General features: G+C 41.4%; 1 long non-coding RNA gene across 1 annotated transcript; it reads left to right on the forward strand.

The window, feature by feature from the left end:
- Window positions 1–1,358: 1,358 nt before the first annotated feature.
- LOC116873319 lies at window positions 1,359–22,430 on the forward strand. The gene is made up of 4 exons (XR_004383785.1): window positions 1,359–1,908; window positions 10,988–10,994; window positions 16,733–16,737; window positions 22,420–22,430. It is a non-coding gene; the product is annotated as an uncharacterized LOC116873319 (long non-coding RNA).
- The last annotated feature ends 582 nt before the right edge of the window (window positions 22,431–23,012 follow it).

A 23,012-nucleotide genomic window follows, 5' to 3' on the forward strand; every position in this document is an offset into this window, starting at 1 on the left:
TAAAGAGAATTTGTTCTTATGGAACAACAGTCGTTATCAAAATATAGATTAGTGCAACTTATCAAAATATAGATTAGTGCAACTACACCCATCATAGAAAAATTGTATACAAACAGAATACATTTTTGGCTACTCTAAGCCTACTAATTTTGAATGTTTATTAATGAACTTAGGTTATCTTGATCAGGATCTCTGGTTATGAAACACACTAATGAAATCATTAGTGCCACACTTGCCGTCAAAAAATTGCTATTTGGACCATAGCTGTTAATCAGATTGTTTCCATGTTAGGACTTCTGCATTCATTTTCATTCATTCATTGTTGAGGGCCAGGCACTATACTGATCTACTGAGCTGCACAGTCCTTCCCCAGCAAACCTTAAAGACCAGTGGAGAATACAGAAAAATAAACAGTTGCCATGTAACAGAATCCATGTCATGATAGAAGAAATACAGGGTACTGTTTGGGAACTTTGGGAGTCACCTAAATCAGATTTGGGGAGTAGGAGATGGTTTGGAGAGGAAGTGTTACAGGCATAGGGAAAAAGATGTGCAAGGCCTGGAGGAAAGAGAATGTAGCATATTCTGACAATTACAAGTAGTATTTCAGTCTGGCTTACACATGAAGTGCAAAAATGTAGATGATTTCTGCAGAGAATGTTAATGTATTGAAATATTTTTTGGTACTTTAAAAAATGATGAACACAACACAAAAAATGTATTTTAAAATGTGTTTAAGAGCTCCTAGTAAGAGCTTTGTAAACATGTTGATAATAATTTAGTTCACAGTCCAAACTTCAACAGTAGTTGTTACCCTCTTATTTCTGTACTGAGACACATTCCTCTGCAATTTTTTAATTGTACAAAGACATTTTGATTCACACCGTGAATCACCATACTCAACCCTAAAAGCTGTTCAAGCTGGTTAATTAGCTATAGCTCCAGGTGAGTGAGTGAGCTGCTTATTTTCCTAGAAAGGAAGTTCCAGAGCCAGCCTGGGGTACTGTCTTTCATGTGACATGAGTTCAGGTTTAGGTTTTAAAAGATCATACAAAAAATCCAGGGCAACTCAAACAGCAACTATAAATTAGGCTTATGGGAAGTAGAGTAGTAAAGTGGGGGAAAGTATGGGGACTGGAGTGAAATGGCCGCAGGTTCAAATCCAATCTTCCTGTGCTCTTTGAGCTTGGACTCCAACATTGTATCAACTGTTGTTTCCTCATTAGTAAAATGGGGATAATAATTATGCCACCTAAGGTTACTATGAGGATTCTGTAGCAAATGTTAACTTGTGTGGTAAGTCATTTTTAGGGAAAGGTTTGACAATAGTAGAAACATTCTGTAAATATCAGTTTCGCTTTATTAGCCCCTGTAGCTTCCTGACCAACCAGAGCATAGGCCTTATTTATGACTGTGTACTAGAGATACCTTTTATACCCACGCTCTATTCTACTCATCGACCCTGTCCTCCACCTCACTTTAAAGGAGACCTAGATCTAGGTTTAACCTCACTGCAGCCAGCATAAGTTTTTTATCAGAACCTTCTGTTTTCCATCAAACGAATGTTGACTATAACCCTATGTGCAGTAGCCTTCAATAATACTAAGATTCGAATGCTTCTTGTGCCTTTGTCTACTACAAATCCACTATAATACGTGGACTTGTTCTTATGTTTGTTGCTTTTTACTTTAAAGGAGTTTTGTTTGTGGGGGCGGGGGGGGGTTAGCTTGTTTTTTTTTTTGTGGGTTTTTTTTTATTTTGGTTTTGACTTCTGAAGTCATGGATTTAATTTTTACTCAGGTAAAAGCCCATAAAGGTTCTTAGGCATGGAAGAAAAGCTTGGGAAGGCTAGTAACATGGTGCAATTTTAAATGATTTAAATAAGCTCTGTGCCCCTGAGCTTAACCTGTGAAAGATGCACATATGAATGAAATAATAAACTTGGAAATAATTATAGGCACTTTTGTAGACAGACAAAAATGATTGGATTGTTTCTACATTTGTTCTCAAAATAATCTAACATAAGAGGTCATGGTGTTAAATTGTTTTTTATGGTGCTAGTCAGAAAAATTCATATTGTAGGACATTAGGTCCCAGAAATGGGAATGTGCCTCATTCTGAGTAACAGGAGAGCTAAGAGACCTGAGGTTGGGGTCGCCAGTGGCTGAGAGGCATCCTTATAGTCTGTCGTTCTCCACCAGAACAAAGGAACAGAATGTGAACGGAGGAGCTGGTGTGGGAGGGCATTTCTGAGATACACTGTGGGAAAGATGACAGAGTGCAGGACAGGAATCAATAGTTTGTTTACCCAGAGAGCCCAGCTTACCTCCATGTGTTGACTGGATTCCTCAAAAAATCTCTTCCCTACCTCCCAAGTGCTTGAAATTTTGAAATCTCTTTTCTAGTATGTAGTACTTAAGTCCTGAATAAGGAGCTATAATAGCTAGCTAGCTTTGCCTCAACCTCTCCTCCAGATGACTAAGTGGCCCCTACCTTGTGGTGAGACTCTAAAGGGGAGAAGGGAGTTGTGCCCTTTCTCCCACATTATCCTAATTAGAAAGTCTGTTCAGTAGGGCAGTGGTTCTCTGTGTGAGACCCCAGGAAAGGCAGTATCAACATCACCTAGGGACTTGTTTCAAATGCTAATTCATATTTCCAAGTACTTTCTACCTTTATTTGTACTGAATTTTTTATCTTGAGGCTATAGAACTAGTCTTAGTTCTTCCATGTAACATTGTAAAAATAGTTGAAGACAAAAACTGTCTTCTGATCTTTACTGTATTCTAATACTGTCATAATTATATAGTTCTATAATTTATTTGATTAGTATGTATCTATCAGTCTAGAATACAGGCTCCCTGAGGTAGAGGTTATAATTTTTTTTAAATCACAAATTTCCAACTCTTAGTACAAGACTTAGCACATTGTATGTACTCAGTAAATATTTGTCAAATGAAAGGGGAGGAATGCAATTCCTAAGCCTTATCCAAGATCTACTGAATCTGTTTTTACAAGTTTGAGAACCACTTCAGTAGAAAACAAAAACTTGCCTTCCACCTTCAGGTACTACCTGACATCACTGGAGAAATCCTCCCTGGCTTCCGCACCGTCACCCAGCACTGCTCTCTCAAGTGTAGAGGCACCTTGCTGGGCTGTATTATGAATGCTTGTGACGGAATAAGGGTATGCTTAGGGTAAGCAAGGGAAATAGTACTTGGAATGCCAGGACTTGGTTGCTGTGGAGAGTTTCTTAGGAATGGATCCTGTAGTCTGAAGAAGGGTCAGCACTACGACCATGCACATTTCCACTTAACACAGTGACAATTTGACATTAAAGCATCCTGGCAAACCATGAATGAGGTTTCAGATTAACGTTTACATCCTTGTGCCTCAGGTTGCTAAGCTCTTTCATTTCTACTTCACAGGAGACTTTTTAAGAATTGTTAAGGCTTTTTTTTTTTTTTTTTTTTGGAAATAATACAAGTCATAGATGTGTTGGTAAAAAGGAAAAAAAAATGAAAATTTAGTTTAAAGAAAAATCACCTATAATCCCACCGTCTGGGAGAACTGTAATTGAGGTGTATAGCCTTCCAGAGTCTTCTGTGCATTTATACATTTTTTAAATGGAATCAAGTTGTACATACTGTTTTGTAACTTTTTTTCACTTGACAATACCATAACTATCCTGCTGTGTCAAATATATTTCTACATCTTTTTTAATGGCTGCATGGTATGCCATCATATGTGCCACATTTTATTAAACTATTGTTGATTTTTAGGTTTCCAGTTTTTCACTAATAAACTGCTTTAAAGAACTTCATGTTGCTAAATCTTTTGTGTGTTCTTAATGTTTCCTTAAGATGAATGCTTGGAAATGGAATTGCTAGTGGAGAGGATATGCCAGTTTTGTTTTTGTTTTTTTTTTTTAAAGCTTTTGTTATTGCCAGTTTGCCCCCTGGAAAACTTAACAGTTTACACTTCTATCAGTAGTATGTTAAAAAAAATTATATATATATATATATATATATATATATATATAGTTTCTTTTTTGAAGGGCTTCCAACCCAACATTCTTAGGGCCTTCAGTTTAAAAATAAAGTGCAAGAGGAAAATAAAGAGACCCTACAAAATTAAAACAAGATCAGTCTTAAGTTATTCCAGCATGACATTCAGTGTTCTATCTTATCTTAGGTGTTTTGTGATCCTTTGGGAATGTTTGTTCTACCAGCTTGCTCCTTGCTTTAATTCAGTCTCCTGGAAGCACAATCACCTTTCTGACTTTTGCTGAAATTGTAGGAGAACAATCTTAAGTAGACCGAAATCTTGTAATAACTCTGATACATGCTTCTTACTGGTTTTAGAGAGCATAGCCATCATAGGGGAAGTAGAAACTTGGGAAGGTAAGCAGAACACTGATCTCCCTCTTGGTTTCCTGGTTCTGTGTCCATCAACCTCTTTGAGCCTGTTCGCTCAACTCTAGGATGAGAATAATAACAAACCTCCTTTGTAGGACTGAAAGGATTACCTTGTTATGGACAAAGTGGCTGGCACCTAGTAGAAAATTTATTAGGATTTCCAGTTGAGTGTGTTAGAGGAGTTATTAACCTCTATAGAGTAAATATCACTGCTATTACCAAATCTTCCCAGAATCTGTCATAATAAATGGATTTGGCCTGATAAATCCTACTATACCTTCAAAATCTGGTTCATAAAAAAGCTGTCTAATTTTTCCACACTCAGGTGCTCAAGTATCTAACCAGATAAAACTCCCAGACAAAGTATATAACGGTGTATAACAGATTTCAACTGCTATGCTTTTATGGCCATCTATCAAAGTGGTAATCCTATTATTCTAAAGTGCTGAGCTGGACATGCCAACCATGCCAAACCTCCCCTTCTGCCTGAAACTAACCCACACTTGTCTGTGAGAAGCTGGCACAGAAGGCTCAGCTCAAGAAAGGTAACGGCAATTAGCGAAGTCCCAATAGCATCTCCAGAACTAGAGACCAGAATTGATCCCAAATGAAAGAACTTTATCTAGACATGTATCTGAACTCTGAAAGTTGCTCGGCAGTATTTCCAAAAGATTAGGTATCTCAGGGTTAACAACTAGTAATAGCAAAGCCCCTGAAACCAATTCCTCACATTTGGATGAACCCTCAGGAAGTTTAAATTAGCCTCTGGCTTGTTGATTATAACTGGGAGCCACTCGGCCAATAAAAAGTGAGTAGTAAGAGAACTGAAGAGGGATGTAAAGAAGGAAGCCTAGGGGAGGCTCCAGGTTTGTGAGAACAAAGCAGATATTAAATAATTATGAGGCCAAAGACAATGAGTTATTATTGCAAGCAACTTTTTCGAAGTCTGATGCACCAGGGTACAGTGCAGATGTTTCTGCCTAGTCCCATGTTGTAGTGATGTTGTCTGAAACTCAGCAGTGGTAAGTAGTCCCCAGCAACCACATACCCTGATGGCTGCTTGCCTTCTGTGTGGTTTCCTCCATTCAACCTGTCTGAAGACCCTCGTTTGTTAAGAGCAAGTTCAGAGGCTCCCTACTCTACAAAGATATTCTGGACTCCTTCAGGCAGAATTAATTACCCATGTATATACGTGTGACTCAACTATGGCATTTATTGCTTTGAATTACAATTACTTGCTAACCTGGCTGAGTTCAAGGACAGGGATTCTGTGTCCCCTAAACCTAGACACCTGAAGCTGAGTTTCAGCAATCCCCATACCTGCTTCCAGTATTCTAATTTCTACAAAAGATGTGCTAATGATTCAGACTTAGCGCTATTATGTGTGTCTTTGCCCTAAGAAGCATTGCTCCTTTCACACATCAATATCATAGAAAATGCATGTCTACTTTTCTTTGAGAATAAATTGCAGAACTGATCATCTTTATTATTTCCGGTTGACTCTAGTTCACTTTATTTTACGTTATTTTATTTTTTTTAAAGATTTGATTTATTTATTTGACAGAGAGAGACCACAAATAGGCAGAGAGGCAGGCAGAGAGAGAAGAGGAAGCAGGCTTCTGCTGAGCAAAGAGTCCAATGTGGGGCTCAATCCCAGGACCCTGAGATCATGACCTGAGCCGAAGTCAGAGGCTTAACCCACTGAGCCACCCAGGCGCCCCCAGTATTTTATTTTTTTTTTATTTTATTTTATTTTATTTTATTTTATTTTATTTTATTTTATTTTATTTTATTTTATTTTATTTACTTGAGAAAGGGAGAGAGCACAAGCAGGAGTAAGGCCAAAGGCAGAGGGAGAAACAGACTCCTCGCTGAGCAGGGAGCCTGTTGCAGGGCTCCTACCTATGACCCCAGGATCATGACCGGAGCTGAAGGCAGACACTTAACTGACTGAACAACTCAGGTGCCCCTCTAGTTCACCTTAAACAATGCTCATCACTAACTTGTATTTTGCAAAACCATAATTTATTAGGGAATGGAGGTTTGGCTGGTTAGATCTATACTTGCAGTTAAATTTAGGATTAGTCATCTCAAGTCAAGATTGAGCTATTTATGTCATTAACTTTTCCATGTAAATGTTCTCTTTAAAATGGGTTAACTTTCCTTCCTGTCTCTTCTCCTCTACCTCTTTTTCATTCTACCTTTCTTTATTTCTGTGCATACTCCTTCTTCCTTCTTTCAAAAAGATTAGATGGTTAGAAGAATGTATACCACATAACAGAGAAAAGGTAACGGACAAAAAAAAAAAATGACTGAATAGGGGCACCTGGGTGGCTCAGTCAGTCAGTCGAGCATCTGACTCTTGATTTCAGCTCAGGTCATGATCTCAGGGTTCTGGGAATCAAGCTCTGTGACTGGCTCCTGCTCAGCACAGAGTCTGCTTGAGAGTGGCTCCTTCTCCCTCTGCAACCCTACTCATGCTCTCTCTCTCTTTTTTTCTCGCTATCTACAATAAATAATCTTTTTTTAAAAAGGAAAGAAAAATGATTAAATTTTTTTAAAAGTGTGATAGATTATTTCTGAGTGGTAAATCTGACTCAGATTTTAGCAGCCAAGGAAAAGAAGGAAGCAAGATCAAACTTCAAATCGACCATTCACCAATAGAAAAACACTGTGCTCAGAAAGCCAATGACTTGACACCAAAGACAACAGAGTTAATAAAGAGGCCAGAGCTCTTGCTCTGGTTCAGGAATTAAATGTTATGGGACTGCTATATTGCGGTTTTCATCAACCTGGGAGTATAAATGAGCACAAAGTGATTCATTTAACTCCCTGAAATTCAACGACTCTGAGCCCTCCCCTGTCAAGGATTCCCCATTCCTACATATTTCTAGCCCTCTCTAGGGACACTGAATGTCCACAGACTGATCTTCTTTCTAGCTGCTAGTGCAGAAGAGATTCAGGGACCCCCCTCCTGCCTCATTCCAGGGTAGCTCCGCCACTCTATCCGCCTCACACCCCATTCCAGTTGCCTCGAAAACTGTGGCTGCAGCCACGGTGGCAGCGGTCTAGCGGGCCATAAATTGGTAAAGCTGGAAGGTCACCATTGGCTTCTGGTGTAACATTCTACAGAATCCAGTAGGGAATGCTGTTTTAATTAATTTAATTTCACTGGAGGCAAAGAAGTTGTTCGTCATGACGCGAAGTCTTAGCTGTTACATGACAGAGCTTTTTCCCTCACCTCTACAGCTCATGGGGGCCCGTTACCTTGGCAACACACGGTGACAGGGATCTTACCCAGACACTTGTGCTTCTCGTTAACCCCTAATCCACCCCCTTCTTCAATGCTATCTACAGTCCCCCATGCCAGGTCCCCTGTTCCCTCAGACAGAGGTAGAAATCAGAGCACAATGGCCTGATAAGCCATTTCTTCTTCCTCATGCTCAGCTGAGGGCCTCTCAAAGCAACCTCCCTGAGTTCAAGCATTATTTCAGCTTATACATACAATTCTTTCAGGAGCAAGCCCGGATGAGGATGGTGGAGGAAGATAAATTCCACTACTCTACACTTTGCAGTGTCCGCATGGAACCAAGGCTCCACTTCACCCCATAGCGTTTGGATGGATGAGGGTGGTGCAGGGAGGGGCTGCTCCCCAGTCTACAGGCATACATTCTTGGGTTGTACTTTGTTTTATTGTGCTTCACAGGTATTGCATTTTTTACAAATTGCAGCTTTGTGGAAATCCTACATTGAACAAGTCTGTCCGTGCCAACAGCATTTACTCCCATCTTGTCTCCGCATCATATTCTGCTAAGTCTTGCAAGAGTTCAAACTTTTTCACTATTATTGTATTTGTTATGGTGATCTGCAATCAGTGACTTTTTTTTTTTACTTTTAATAAAATGTTTTTATTTGAGTGTAGTTGACACACAATGTTGTATTAGTTTCAGGTGCACGACATAGTGATGCAACAAGTTTATACATTATACTGTGCACACCGCAATGTAGCTGCCCTCTGTCCCCAGACAACACTATTCTGGTAACATTGACTCCATTCCCAATGCTGTGCCTTTTATTCCCTAACTGGAAGTCTGTACCTCCCACTCCCCTTCACCCATTTTGCTTGTCCCACCATCACCCTCCTCTCTGGTAACTGTCAAGTTGTGATCAGTGACCTCTGATGTTACTATTACAATTGTTTTGGGGCACCACGAAGTGCATGCATATAAAATGGGGGATTTAATTAGTAAATGTTGTGTTTGTTCTGACTTCTCTACCAACAAGACATTTCCCTGTCTTCTTCCCTCTCCTCAGACCTCCCTATTTCCTTGAGACACAACCAGTACTGAAATTAGACCAATTAATAACCCTACAGAGGCCTCTAAGTGTTCAAGTGAAAGGCAGAGTCTCACTTTAAATCAAAAGCCAGAAATGATCAAGCTTAATGGGGAAGGCATGTTGAAATCCAAGGTAGGCTTAAAGCTAGGCCTCTTGTGCCAAGCAGTTAACCAAGTTGTAAATGCAAAGGAGAAGTTCTTGAAGGAAATTAAAAGTGCTACTCCAGAGGCCACATAAATGTTAAAAAATAAAACAGTCTTCTTGCTAATATGGAGAAAGTTGTAGTGATCTAGAAGGAAGATCAAACCAGCCACAACATCCCCTTAAGCCAAAACCTAATCCAGAGAAAAACCCTACGTCTCTTCAATTCTGTGAAGGCTGAGAGAGGTGAGGAAGCTGCAGGAGAAAAGTTGGAAGCTGGGGCACCTGCGTGGCTCAGCTGGTTAAACGTCTGCCTTTGGCTCAGGTCACGATTCAGGGTCCTGGGTAGAGTCCTACGTCGAGCCCCATTCCGGGGCTCCATACTCAATGGGTGTCTGCTTCTCCCTTTCTCTCTGCCCTTCCTTCTGCTTGTGCTCACACACACTCTCTCTCAAATAGATAAAAAGAAAGAAAGAGAAAGAAAAGTTAGAAGCTCACAGAGGTTGGTTCATGAAGTTGAAAGAAAGCTTTCTCTGTAACACAGAGCACTAGGTGAAATGCTGATGTAGAAGCTGCTGCAAGTTCTCCAGAAGATCCAGCTGCAAGAATTCATGAAGGTGGCTACACTCAACAACAGATTTTCAATGGAGACGAAACTGACTTCTGTTGGAAGAAGATGTCATCTAGGACGTCTTTAGCTAGAGAGGAGAAATCAATGCCCGGATTTGGAGTTCAAAGAACTGGCTGACTCTGTTGTTAGGGGCTAATGCAGCTGGTGACTTTAAGTTGAAGCCAAGTCTCATTTATCATTCTGAAAATCCTAGGGCCCTTCAGAATTATGCTAAATCTACTCTGCTTGTATTCTAGAAATGAACAACAAAGCCTGGATGACAGCACATCTGTTTACCACGCAGTCTACTGAATGTTTTGAGCCCACTGTTGAGAACTACTGCTCAGAAAGAAAAAAAAAAAAAAGATTCTTTTCAAGATATTTCTGCTCAGGGGCGCCTGGGTGGCTCAGTGGGTTAAAGCCTTTGCCTTCGGCTCAGGTCATGGTCCCAGGGTCCCGGGATCGAGCCCCACATCAGGCTCCCTGCTCAGCAGGGAGCCTGCTTCCTCCTCTCTCTCTCTCTCTCTGCCTGCCTCTCTGCCTACCTGTGATCTCTATCTGTCAAATAAATAAAATCTTTAAAAAAAAAAAAAGATATTTCTGCTCATTGACAACACACCTGGTCATTCAAGAGCTTTGATGCCAATATACAATGAGAGTAATGTTTTTATGCTTGCTAACACAACATCCGTTCTGTAACCCATGGGTCAGGGAGTCATTTCAACTTTCAAGTCTTATCATTTAAGAAATATATTTCATAAGGCCATCCCTGGCACAGATGTTGATTCCTATGATGGATCTGGGAAAACTTCTGGGAAAGATCCACCACTCTAGATGCCACTAATAACATTCGTGATTCATGGGGAGAGCTCACAATATCAACATGAACAGGAGTCTGGAAGAAGTTGATCTCAGCCCTCATGGATGACTTGGAGGGCTCAGGAATCCAATGGAGGCCAGAAGATCAGATGTGGTGGAAATAGCCAGAGGACTAGAAGCAGCAGAGGAGCCTCAACATGTGACTGGATGGCTGCAGTCTCCTCATCAAACTTTCATGAATGAGGGGGTGCCTGGGTGGCTCAGATGGTTAAGCATCTGCCTTCAACTCAGGTCATGATCCCAGAGCCTTGGGATCGAACCCCACATCGGGCTCCCTGCTCAGTGGAGAGTCTGGTTCTCTCCCTGCCTGCTGCTCCCCCTGCCTGTTCTCTCTTTCTCTCTCTCTTAAATAAATAAAATCTTTAAAAAAAAACAACTTTCATGGATGTGGAGTTGCTTCATAGGGATGAACATTGAACCATCTGAGTGGTTTCCCAAGATGGAATCTACTCCTGGTGTAGAGGCTGTGAAGATTGTTGACAACAAAGGATTTTGAATGTTATACTCATTGATTAAGCAGCAACAGCGCATAAGAGGACTGACTCCAATTTTGAAACAAGTTCTACTGTGTTAAAATGCTATCAAGCAGCACCACGTGCCACAGAAAAGTTGTTCTTGAAAAGAGGGGTCAATCAACGTGGCAAACTCATTGTTACCTAATTTTAAGAAATTACCTAATCACCCCAACATTCAGCAACTGCCACCCAGATCAGTCAGCAACCGTCAACAACAAGGCAAGACCTTCTACCAGCAACAAGATTATGACTTATTGAAAGCTCAAGTGACGGTTAGCTTTTTTTTTAACAATAAAGGTAATTAATTAAGGTAAGTACATTTATAAGACATAAGCTATGGCACAATTAAAAGGCTACAGTATACTGGAAACATAACTTTTATATGCACTGGGAAACTAAAAAAAAATCATTTAACTTGCTTTATTGCAATATTCTCTTTATTACAGTGGTCTGAAACCAAACCTCCAATATGCCCAAAGTGTGCCTGTATTTGAACCTCAGTATTGGGAGCAATAGAGTCCTCTCCCTATCCTATTGCTAAGCTATAAAATGTTACTATTACTATTCTTCCCTGACAGTACATCTTCTTGCAAAACCACCTAGCACAGAAATTAAGACTACATGTAGACTTTGGGATTAAAGAAATAAATTTTCAAATCCCATCCCTGCCAATTATTAGCTGTGAATAGAGCAGGTTACATAACCTCAATTCCTGTTTCTCCAGCTGTAAAGTTTGAAATACCTATGTCGTAGGTGTGTAGCAAGCAGCAGTTCTCAAAACATGGTCCCCAGACCAGGGGCATCAGCGTCACTTAGGAATGTATTAGAAATGCAAATTCTCAGACTCCAACTGAATCAGAAACAATTTGTGTTTTAACAAGTCCTCAGGTGATTTAGCGCATGCTGGAGTTGGAGAACCACTGATTATGAGGATTAAAAAAACAGTGCATGAGAAGACTTGGCTCAGTAATTGGCACATGGTAAATAACAATTTCTATTTTTTTATCACTGTTATTATTGTTATCACTAACAGAATTTCTAAAATAATGAATGAACTACACTCGCTTCAAGCCAAGTTCCATATATATTTTTTCCTTACCAAGCTTTTCATAAGAGTTCAGCAGCTAAACGTTTGAAGCTAAGTTCTTGGATGAAAATACGGAGTACAAATCCCTATACGTTAACCAATTGTGTAGAAAATGACTTGAGGGGCATCTGGGTGGCTCAGTCATTAAGCATCTGCCTTCAGCTCAGGTCATAATCCCAGGGTCCTGGGATTGAGCCCCACATCGGGTTCCTGCCTTCAGCAGGAAGCCTGCCTCTTTCTCCCCCACTCGCCCTGCTTGTGTTCCCTCCCTCTCGCTGTCTGTCTCTGTCAAACAAATAAATAAAATCTTAAAAAAAAAAAGAAAGAAAAATGAGTTGAATTTTTTGCTACCCAAAATTAACCAACTGGAAGTACAGAAAGTCAGTCTATCTCTGCAAAAAGGATCAGTTGGAGAAAGGGTCAAGATTTTTCTTGGAAAACAGTCCAACGTGTACTTATATGAATAGAAAACAGAGGCACTGAAGCTCCAATGTTCTGTATCGTAGAATACACCCATAATCATTTTGACCTGAAATTTTTGAAAGCATATGTTGTCAATTGCATGTTGTGGAAATAAAATAATTTCAATGATGCAATCATAAAATGGCTAACTTTATTCCATGTAACATCCTGATGAATGTCTCAAGATAAATGTTTCATAATGCAGCCCTGAGAAACTAAATTAATTTACCTTCCACTTAGGGTGTGTGGACATAAACCAATTACATATTGCAGGAGACTAAAATACTTGTGGTTTTAGAAGAGTTCATCCTAAGCCATTCCTTCTGAGAGCATTTAGATACCAAGTCCAGTAGAAATTAAATCGTGGTTATGTACCCTTCAGGCAAATTATTCATTTAACCTGGCCGACCCACAGGTTTCTTATCTGTAAAAGGAAAGGATTGAGCCTGGTGATATCTATCATCCTTCTAGCTCTTGCGTCCTAAGATACTCTAAACAAGGCAAACTTGTTCATGTTTTAGTAGTAACTGATGCTAAACTCCAAATTATTAATTAATTTAAACAGAAACTAACTTAAATAGATTGTTCTATTGGTAGGTAATCAAAGGGAATGGTTTATTTATATTTAATTTTTTTTTAAGATTTTGTTTATTTATTTGACAGAGATAGACAGTGAGAGAGGGAACAAAAACCAGGGGGCTGGAGAGGGGGAAGCAGTATTCTTGCTGAGTAGGGAGCCTGACTTGGGGCTCGATCCCATGATACTGCGCTGGAATCATGGCCTGAGCTAAAGGTAGACGCCCAATGACTGAGCCACCCAGAAATGCCTGTATTTAGTTTTAGAGAACAAAACTCTTCAGTGTGAATTTTCTAGAAAAGATCGAATGACAATTTGTGAGAGATTCCTTTGGAAATCCCTCTCTACTTGGATTGACAGAGCCTAACCTTCACCTCAGAGGGAAAGAACTCACTTTGTCCTCAGGCTTTCTAAAGGGTTCTTTTCTTTTTTTCTTTTCTTTTCTTTTTTAAGATTTTATTTATTTATTTATTTGACACAGAGAGAAATCCAGACACAGAGAGAGCACAAGCAGGGGGAGCGCAGAGGCAGAGGGAGAAGCAGGCTCTCCGCTGAGCAGGGAGCCCAATACAGGACTCCTTCCCATGACCCTGGGATCATGACCTGAGCTGAAGGCAGACGCTTAATGACTGAGCCAGCCAGGCGCCCCTATAAAGGGTTCTAATGAGCAAATATGAACAGTGGTACTAACAGTCTTTGCTGGGCATTATTGAGTTTTTACATTGCTTTGAAAAATATTGCTAATATTTACTGAGCAGTGTATAAACATTGACTTCTTTAAATCTGGCAAGAAGGTATTCTTGACCCCATTTTGGACAAGGAAACAAAGTTCAGAGAGACACAGAGTCAGATAGTGGCAGAGCTGACCTCATTCCTTGTCTCCCACACCAAAGTCCATGTTCTTAATCAGTGTGTAACACAGACACCAGTTTTGTTCTATTTTTTAAATGTGTCTCAAAAATGGTCAATATCTTATTATTTCCTGCATTACCCCTAGGTTGGTAACTTCTTGGGGCAGGAAAAAAAAAATGTTCTTGACATGAAGTAGCTATGAATTACTGCTTAAACAACTCAAGAAATATCTACAAAGTTCATCGAGCCAAGTGGGGATCATTAATTAAACACCACACCTGAAAGTGCAAAGAAATCAGCCTTGGCTTAAATCAGGGGTTCTCAAAGTGCAGTCCTTGGAATCTCTGGGAGGTGAAATCTAGCCTTCTTGTGTTTGTTTCAACAAGCTCTCCAGGTGTTTCTGATACACATGTTTGAGAACCACTTATTTAAATAAACCAAAAGGACTAAACCTTCTTTCTGTCTTTCACTTTATTTTTTTTTAAAGATTTTATTTATTTATTTGACAGAGATCACAAGTAGGCAGAGAGGCAGGCGGGGGCGGGTGGGGGGGGGGGAGCAGGCTCCCTGCTGAGCAGAGAGCCCAATGCAGGGCTCGATCCCAGGACCCTGGGATCATGACCTGAGCCGAAGGCAGAGGCTTTAACCCACTGAGCCACCCAGGCACCCATGTCTTTCACTTTAAAGACCTGTAGAAACAGTAAAAAGGAGTAATGACAGTCCCCCAAATATTATTCCAAGCAATTAAACTAAGCTGAAATGTAATACCATTTTACTGATTCTACCAATTTAATAGGCCATTACTAATGAGTAATTTGGTGAACAAGTGAAAACGCTCAGAGTACTATCTTGCCAGGAACAGAGGAAAGAGCCCACAGGTTATGAGTTTATTCCAGGGGGTGCCTGGGTCGGAGCTCAGTTGGTTAAGCATCTGACTCCTGATTTGGGCTTAGGTTATGATCTCAGGGTCTTGAGAACAAGCCCCATGTGGGGCTCTGCGCTGGGTGTGGAGCCTGCTTGAAATCCTCTCTCGCCCTCTGCCCCTCCCCCCACTGCATGTACGTGCATAGTGACAAATCTGTCAAGATAGGGTGTGTGGTAACAAATCAATATCATCCTTGTTACCCTTTCTAGCCAGAGTCTTAGTTTCCACTGACGGGCTAGATGCCCTATTTGGCAGGACAAGAGCACACCATTAAAAAAACAAAGAAACAAAAAAACAGGTTATCATTCATGGGCATTTATAAGACGCCGGTCACGGTATGGTGTGCTTTACACACATCCTCTAATTTCATTCCCGAAACAACACCGTGAGATAGAGATTGTTGCCCTCACGGGGCAGATGAGAGAACCGAAGCTTCGACAGAGAAGGTAAGCGTGAACTTGCCATGCGGACTTCAACGTCCTGAGTCTACAGAGACCATACGTTCCCTAAGCTGTTATCTCCTTCCTCTCTCTCCCTCTCTGACCCTCACCCCTCCCATTCCTTTCCTCCCCAAACTGTCAGGCACCGGAGCCAGTGCTCCAGGTCTTCCTTCTCAGCCCATTTCTACTTTACTCCTCACTCCCAGCATGATGCCTATTGTGGCCCATTTCTAGCCCCATTTCTGCAAACCTTAGCCCTCCAGCTCACAGACTGGGAGGGTTGCTGAGCTCCTCTAAGGAGCTCAGGGGAGAGGCATGCCTCCTGGGAGGGGAGAGGAGGAGGAGGAGGAGGAGGCATGACTGAATAGATTGTGGGAAACAGTCAACAGGGATCCCGAATAGAAAGACACTAATCAACTAGCAAAGGGAACAACTAAAAATATGATTGGTCGATATGGAAATTGTGGAAAATGTCAAATATTCAGAAATATCAGGGGTAAAACCAACAAATCACTGAAGTAAGTAATGAGCAAAAGTTTATCGTGCCCACACAACAAAAAGGCAGTTTGCAAACCAGGAGCATACAAACCAAAACGTGGGATGAGGCTGGGACACAGATGATTATAAAGCAGCATGTATAGTGAGAAAGAAGGGACTTCTTTCTTAACAGTGACCAGTTATACTATCAGAATTTTCTTAAATGATAGGGAATTGGCCAGTGGTCTCCTCTTACTAAGCTTGGACACAATTTAAGTTTTGTTTATGATTTTCAGAGGCATAACCAAGAAAGAACCCAGGTCAAGTTTGTCTTGCAAGTAAACTAAATTAAGCTTTGCTTATAGAACTGAACTGGTTTGTCTTCTCGGGGAATTTTCAAGGCTGTTTTTCATTTTATTCTCTGGTTTTGGTTTTAACAGAAGATGGTCATTTTATAAGTACCTTACCATATCTGCTTCACTATAATATAGCAAAACAACTAGTATGCGAATTCTTAAATGGGTTATATCAGCTTTGGGTATTGCTTTGCAATACACGTGCAAAACACGTTAGGGTTTGTTGAGCACATGGCACAGTAGTCTGCTTACTAACCAAGAGTTAGAGGAGTCACTGGTCATATCCATATTTTCCTAGATTAGAGAACATATATTCACCAACAGTGTGGACATTCAAATGCAATAATGCAAAAAAAAAAAATTCCCCTTAGATTAGTAATGGACAAATATTGGTATTGACCCAGAAACTTGCTAAGCCCTTAGCCAGCCATGTGTCGACCTTAGAAACCTGAGTGGCTGGGGTGGAGAGATCTTCTGCCTGTGATCACTCATTTCATTTGTGTCAGCTTCACATCACTGATATGATACAGGAACCACAGCCATGAGCAGGTCGTGGGCAGGGATTCCTTTGCTGGTCTTCACTACCCGCTTCCCAGCTTCTTCTCTCCCAAAAGTCCTATCAACAGAGACCTTGCAACTTAAGAAAAAAGCAAAACAGTAATAGTTGCAATGATTTAAGTACTTCCTGCGTGACAGGATCTGTGCTAAAAGTGATTTGCACCCATTATCTTATTCTAACAACAGGTGAGGTAGGTACCACTCTTATCTCTGTTTTACAAAAAGGGAAATAAAGGCTTTTAAATCACCCAGCTGATAGGGTGGCAGAGCCTGGGATTTGACCCAAGGCTCCCTAATTCCAAAAGCCTTGCTCTCATTTCTACACTAAGGATTCCCCCAATGAACTATTACACCATTAAGCCTAAGCAATGTTTAAAATGAATAATAAACTTATTCTCTGGCCGAGATAGAGTGCAGCTTCTCAAATGCAGTGAAACATACTAGTCAACCGCGGTTTGATGGGGACTGCCCAGTGGGTACAATTCCAGGAAATGATTTTGCTTTCCTCTTGCCTCTGAACCCATTGCCTACTGTTTTAGTACCTCCAGCCGGTTGGGAGAGCTCCTATCTTAAAGCAATCAGGGACCCTTCCTAGCTTTCTTCATGCCTCTTCTCCAGTCTATTAGCTCATCTGAGCTTTCCCAAGGGCCTTTTGAAAGTTGGTTGCTCAAAACTCACTGTGCATTTATATGTAATATATGGTGACAAGTCTCCCAAGTCAGCGCACCAAAATCCATTTAACCTATAATGTGCCTGAAATAGTATTAATAGTTAGAGCAGCCCAGAACAATGTAAGTTTGCTGAACACCTCTAAATTCATCTGAGCCCAGGGTTTTTCATGCCTCTTTAGTCTTAGGACAGTGACAACTATGTAGTGGGAAATAATAAGAGCTAGCATTTATTGAGCATTTGCCAACTGCTTGAACCTACAAGCATTTGACCTTCACGGCAGCTCTAGACAGTAAGTATGATTATTAGCCTCAAGAAACTGAGGCACAGAGAACCTAAATGACTTCCCAAAGTCACAGAGGGGATAAGCAATAGAGGCAGGAATGGAGCCCAGGAGTCCAGATCTCAAATCGCTGTGACTAACAAGTGAGCTGCATTACCTCAGCAGGCCTTGTTTGCTGTGTGAGGGTTGAGGAGGAAGCCCACAGAGGCTCTACCATGCGGGCATGGCCATGATGTGCACGGGATGTTGCACAAACAAGCAAGTGGGGAGGGCCTGGAAGGGAGCCGTGGGGAATCCTCCGCCAAGGGAGGAAGAGTGTTCTATCCACACAGGCTTCCGTGCTTCAGGGACAGGAGGGTGTCCCTGAGGAGAGATGAGGGGCTGGAGAACAGGTTTGTCTTTTCTGCAGTTTCTCTTGCTGCCCTGGGCCACGGTATTGGGCAAGTTGGCTACTGCTCTGGAAAATAAACACCGTAACAGTTCTCACCTCTAGGGATTTGTGGGGATTAAATGAGACAATTCACCAGAAATAACTCAGCGCGCTGCGTGGCACCCACTTAACTGAACGTGTCTTCGTCTAATTATAACTATTATCATCACAGCACCATGCCATTTGACTCTGAAAAAAGCCAACAGCCACTGGAAAGTCCTTCGCAATACACATCCTTCGCAACACACATCGCTAAGACCAGCTTGAAGGGAAGAAGGTTTTGCCTTGAAACTGTGGTGTTGTGCTGACTGGCCAGCGCTGGGCCCACCCTCCCTTGCCTCAGTTAATGAGGGCCATAATTCCAGTCTCCTTTCCCAGCAAACCTCTGACCAGCACCACCACCAAGAGGCATAATGAATTGGCATGAGTCCCTCCTCTTTATTTCTGTTTCTGTTGCTCTCAGAGGTTAGGGCTAAGAAGCTGTGAGATGGAGGAGGGCTGGTTGGCTGGAGAAAGAAAGCAGCCAAGCCAAGTGGGCCCGGAATAATCAGGCTTGAGAACAGGCCATAATTTACTCCAGAATGGCCTCTAATGGTGATGGGGGAGTGGGATGAGAGCAGAGAAGGGAAAACAGATGCCTCTTGAAGTTTTTCATCAAAAATCTAATGAACCATACTTTATGAATGCAGTGGTGTTTTACGATCTACTCTGCAGTTCTTTCAAAGGTCCAGGGCCAGCTCCCTGTGCTTTCTGCATCCACTGCTGAGAGAGCTGTTATCTTTTGCCTCTGCTAGTGGTATTCTTTGATTGGCCAAAAAAAAAAAAAAAAAAAAAAAAAGGAAAGAAAAAAGAAAAGCCATGATGACATGATGAATGTGTCCTAAGCTTAACATTTGGTGTTGCCATCTCATTATATATTAGTTGAAGAGGCTTTTGGAAGGCACAACAGAGACATTATATGTAAATCAATAGCAGTTTTTTCTTTTGTATTCAAATCATGAATACTGACTGGCTAATTTTCATGGCATCTCTATAAGATAAGTGAGTTTTATTATCCTGTTCCAATTCAGTTCTTCTTCAGGGTTTTAATCAGCCTAGGCAATTTTATTTTAATTTATCTACATGAAATGATTTTTGCCAGCACCCTACATTTTCATCAGATCTTCTTGTCATAGCCGGATACAGCTGGTACAGACGGTTAAATGCTACAGAATGGGGCAGACTGATGAGGAAGGAAAACCAAACAACGCATCAGCGTGAAGCACCATAAATGGCTTGAGGGGCCAGGAGAGAGGGCATGACCCACCTGAAAGTGTCAGGAAGAAAAGTCTAGTTGGTGTCCATACATCGACAAAGTTATTAGTGTCAATGAAAAGGGGGAGCCCAGGCAATAGTCATAATAGGCGAGGAAAAGGACATTTGACTGTTGCAGAGGATTGTCCCAAAAAGTGAGTGTACGGCTTTCCCTCTCTTCCATGGATGCTCCATTGATGCTGGGCTTGGTCATGCGACCTGCTTTGTTCACTGGGATGTGGAAGGCACATAAATAGCAGCTTGTAATGTCTTTGCATATTTGGGCTTGCTTCTTGGGCTTCTGCCAGCACCATGAGAAGACCCTACCCTGCTAGCATTAGTTCATACAGGATGAGAGATTTGTGGAGCAGACCTGGACCACACATACAGCTGTAAGCAGGCCCAGGCAAATACATGAGTGTTGGGCGTATTCTATATAGCACGGCCTTTGGGCTTCAAAACCTTCACAAGTGCTGTCTGCTAAGCCTGTATTACTCTTCACTGTTTCTTCCATTTGAGGGTTATTGCCACTCATCCCCCCAAGTCTGAACTTACATGTCATTTTCTCAGAGACCCTGCCCCGACACTGTCGTCCATCGAAATTATGTCCCTCTGTTAATTCTTTCTAAACACACCTGGTTCTTTTCCTTCATTGAACTTAACCACAATTTGTTTAATGTTTGTCCTCCCACTAGATTACACTCCATGAGAGTGAGGAGCATATCTTATACATCTTGTAGTTCTAGCATAGTCCTTAGTGTATAGTAAGTACTTAGTAAATATTTGTAGAATGAAGTGTGCCCAAGCACTTAACTGGGGCACAAAGTTGTAACTACTACAGTGATGGACCCAGAGCCCTTCTTTTAGAGCTATGAATCTGCAAGTCCAAACCATCAGACATTACACAGTAGAGGCTAGAACTACTTAATCCTTTTTTGCCTCTGGTCTTTATTGACCTGAGAGATTGAGGCAAAATGTCTGATTAGCTATTGCTGGGTAACAAATTATATCAAAATTTAGTGGCTTAAAAGAACAATTATTTAAGGGTGACTGGGTGGCTCAGTCAGTTAAATATCTGCATCCGCTCGGGTCGTGATCTCAGGGGCCTGAGATTGAGCCCCACATCTGGCTCCCTGCTTAGTGGGAAGCCTGTTTCTCCCTCTGCCCCACCACACTACTCATGCTTTCTCTCTCTCTCTCAAATAAATAAAATCTTTTTTAAAAAATAAAATAAAGGGGCGCCTGGGTGGCTCAGTGGGTTAAAGCCTCTGCCTTCGGCTCAGGTCATGATCCCAGGGTCCTGGGATCAAGCCCCACATCGGGCTCTCTGCTCAGCAGGGAGCCTGCTTCCCTTCCTCTCTCTCTGCCTGCCTCTCTGCCTACTTGTGATCTCTGTCAAATGAATGAATAAAATCTTTAAAAGTAAAAAGAAAAGAAAAGAACAATTATTTACTATCTCTCAAGCTTCCTGTAGGTCAGAGATTTGGGAAGACCCTGGCTGGGCAGCTCTCGTTCAGGGCCTCTCATGGGGCTGCAGTCAGATGGTGGCTGGAGAAGCCAGAACTGGCCAGGTATCTTTCTCTGTTCATGGCCAAGGGCCACTTCCTATGGTATGTCTGGACTTCCTCACAGCATGGTGGCTTCAGAGTAGTTAGACCATTTTCATGGAGGCTCAATACCCTAGTGCAATTTTCCAGTAAGCAAGGCAGAAGATACATCACATATTTTTTTAGTTGTGGTTTAAAAAAATGTAAGATTTTCCATCTTAACATTTTTGAGTGTACAGTTTAGTAATATATATTCATGTTATTGTTCACCAATCTCTGGAACATTATCATCTTGTAAAACTGAAATTCCACACTCATTAAATAACTCCTTATTTCCCCCCTTCCCTAGCCTCTGGCAACCACTAGTCTACTTTCTGTTCCTATGAATTTGACTATTCTAGGAACCCCTTGCAAATGGAATTATAAAGCTTTGTTTGTTGTGATTGGCTTATTTCACTTAGCATATGTCTTCATATGTTGTAGCATGTGTCAGAATTTCCTTTCTCTTTAAGGCTGATTAATGCTCCATTGTATGTATATGCAAACTTCTGTTGATCTGTTTATTAGTTGACAGACACTTTGGTTGCTACCACCTCTCGGCTATTGCAGATAATGCTGATATGAACACGAGTGTGCAAATATCTCTTTGAGTCCCTGCTTACTCCATTACGTTCAGTGGCTTAGCCTCAGAATTTTAATAACATCACTTATTCCAATGTCGTAAACCCACCCAGATTCAAAGGGAAGAGCATTGTATTCACCTATGATGGGAGGAGTTTAAAAGTCACATTATAAGAAGAGCATATAGAACAGGAGATCTTGTTACAGCCATCTTAGGAAAATACAACCTGTCTTATGAGGCTCCAACTAGAAATAGAAGGAAGGGGTAGGAGCCTCTTATGAGGCTCCAACTAGAAATAGAAGGGAGGGGTCTTCAACTGTGGAAAGAGAAATGTTGTAAGGGTTGGCCCTCAGACATGTACCACACCAATTAAGATCATCAGTGAAGACCGTGCTAGCAACTAGCCTTCATCCTGTAGAAAATGGTGCTCCACCAACTTCTGTCTCCTTAGCCTATATTTTTTCTTCTTCAGAGTGCTTACCTTCCCCTCAGTACTTAACTGTATAATTATTTATTATATGTCCTTCTCCATCAAAATGTAAATTTCGAAAGGACAGGGATTTCATCTTTTTTTTTTTTCTGATTTACACTAGGTCTAGCATGGTGATTGACACATGGCAGGCACTTAATAAAATTTTATTGAATGAATGATTGGATTAAAGAAAGAGGAAAATGTAACTGAGTTCTGTATTTTAATGTTGATTCAGGGTTGTCCAGTATAGACATAGAAATTCCAATCTCGTTCCATACCATGGGTAGCCTTCAAGGAGCTATTTAAAAAAGAGAGGAGATGGATACTAAGGTGGCCAATGCTAAAATTCATAATAAGTATAATCATGGCAAATAGAAGGTTGGGGTCAAGTGATAGAATATTGATTAAAGGGCCCCTCAAAAGTTGTGTGGTCCACCTCCCACATCCAGCAGAGGAGGAAGTGAGGCCCAGAGATGTGAAGGGTTCTGCCCAAAACCACAGAGTGCCAAGATTAAAACTCTGGAGCCCAGCCCCTTGACTCATCCTAAACTCTAAGATTAGTCAGAACTCAACGCTGCAGGTGATGAAAGCATATCTTCAGAGCAACATATCCTCTAAGCCACAGCTGCAGCTGTCATGGGCAGTTTCACCTCAAGTATATCCCTGCCTTCCTCTGTTCTTCCCTTTCAAGGGTTTCTCTAAAAACACAGCCGCCCACTCAGCCCCCACACACAGGTTCTCTAGGAAGAGAAAATAGTTAAAGCCCCCAGAGGCAACTTTCAGCCAAAGGGAAATGGGAGCCATTGGACAGATGCCCCAACCTCCAGCCTCCTTTCTGATGGATAGACAATTCTGGAAGCCATTCTGTAGGCCTCAGTGATCCCTGCAGAGTTCAGCCTCTGTAGCCAAACCCAGTGACTTTGATAAAGCATTAGATTGACTTTCCTTCTCCCTGTGCACTTTCCATGTTTTCTCAGGGAATTATTTGGAATCACTTCCCAAAAAGCTAGATTCCTATCTAAATTCTTGACTTGGGTTCTGCTTTTGGAGAAACTTAAATTAAG

The sequence above is a fragment of the Lontra canadensis genome, unplaced genomic scaffold, assembly GCF_010015895.1.
Source record: "Lontra canadensis isolate GAN:19392208 unplaced genomic scaffold, GSC_riverotter_1.0 scaffold33, whole genome shotgun sequence".
NCBI classification, from domain to species: domain Eukaryota; kingdom Metazoa; phylum Chordata; class Mammalia; order Carnivora; family Mustelidae; genus Lontra; species Lontra canadensis.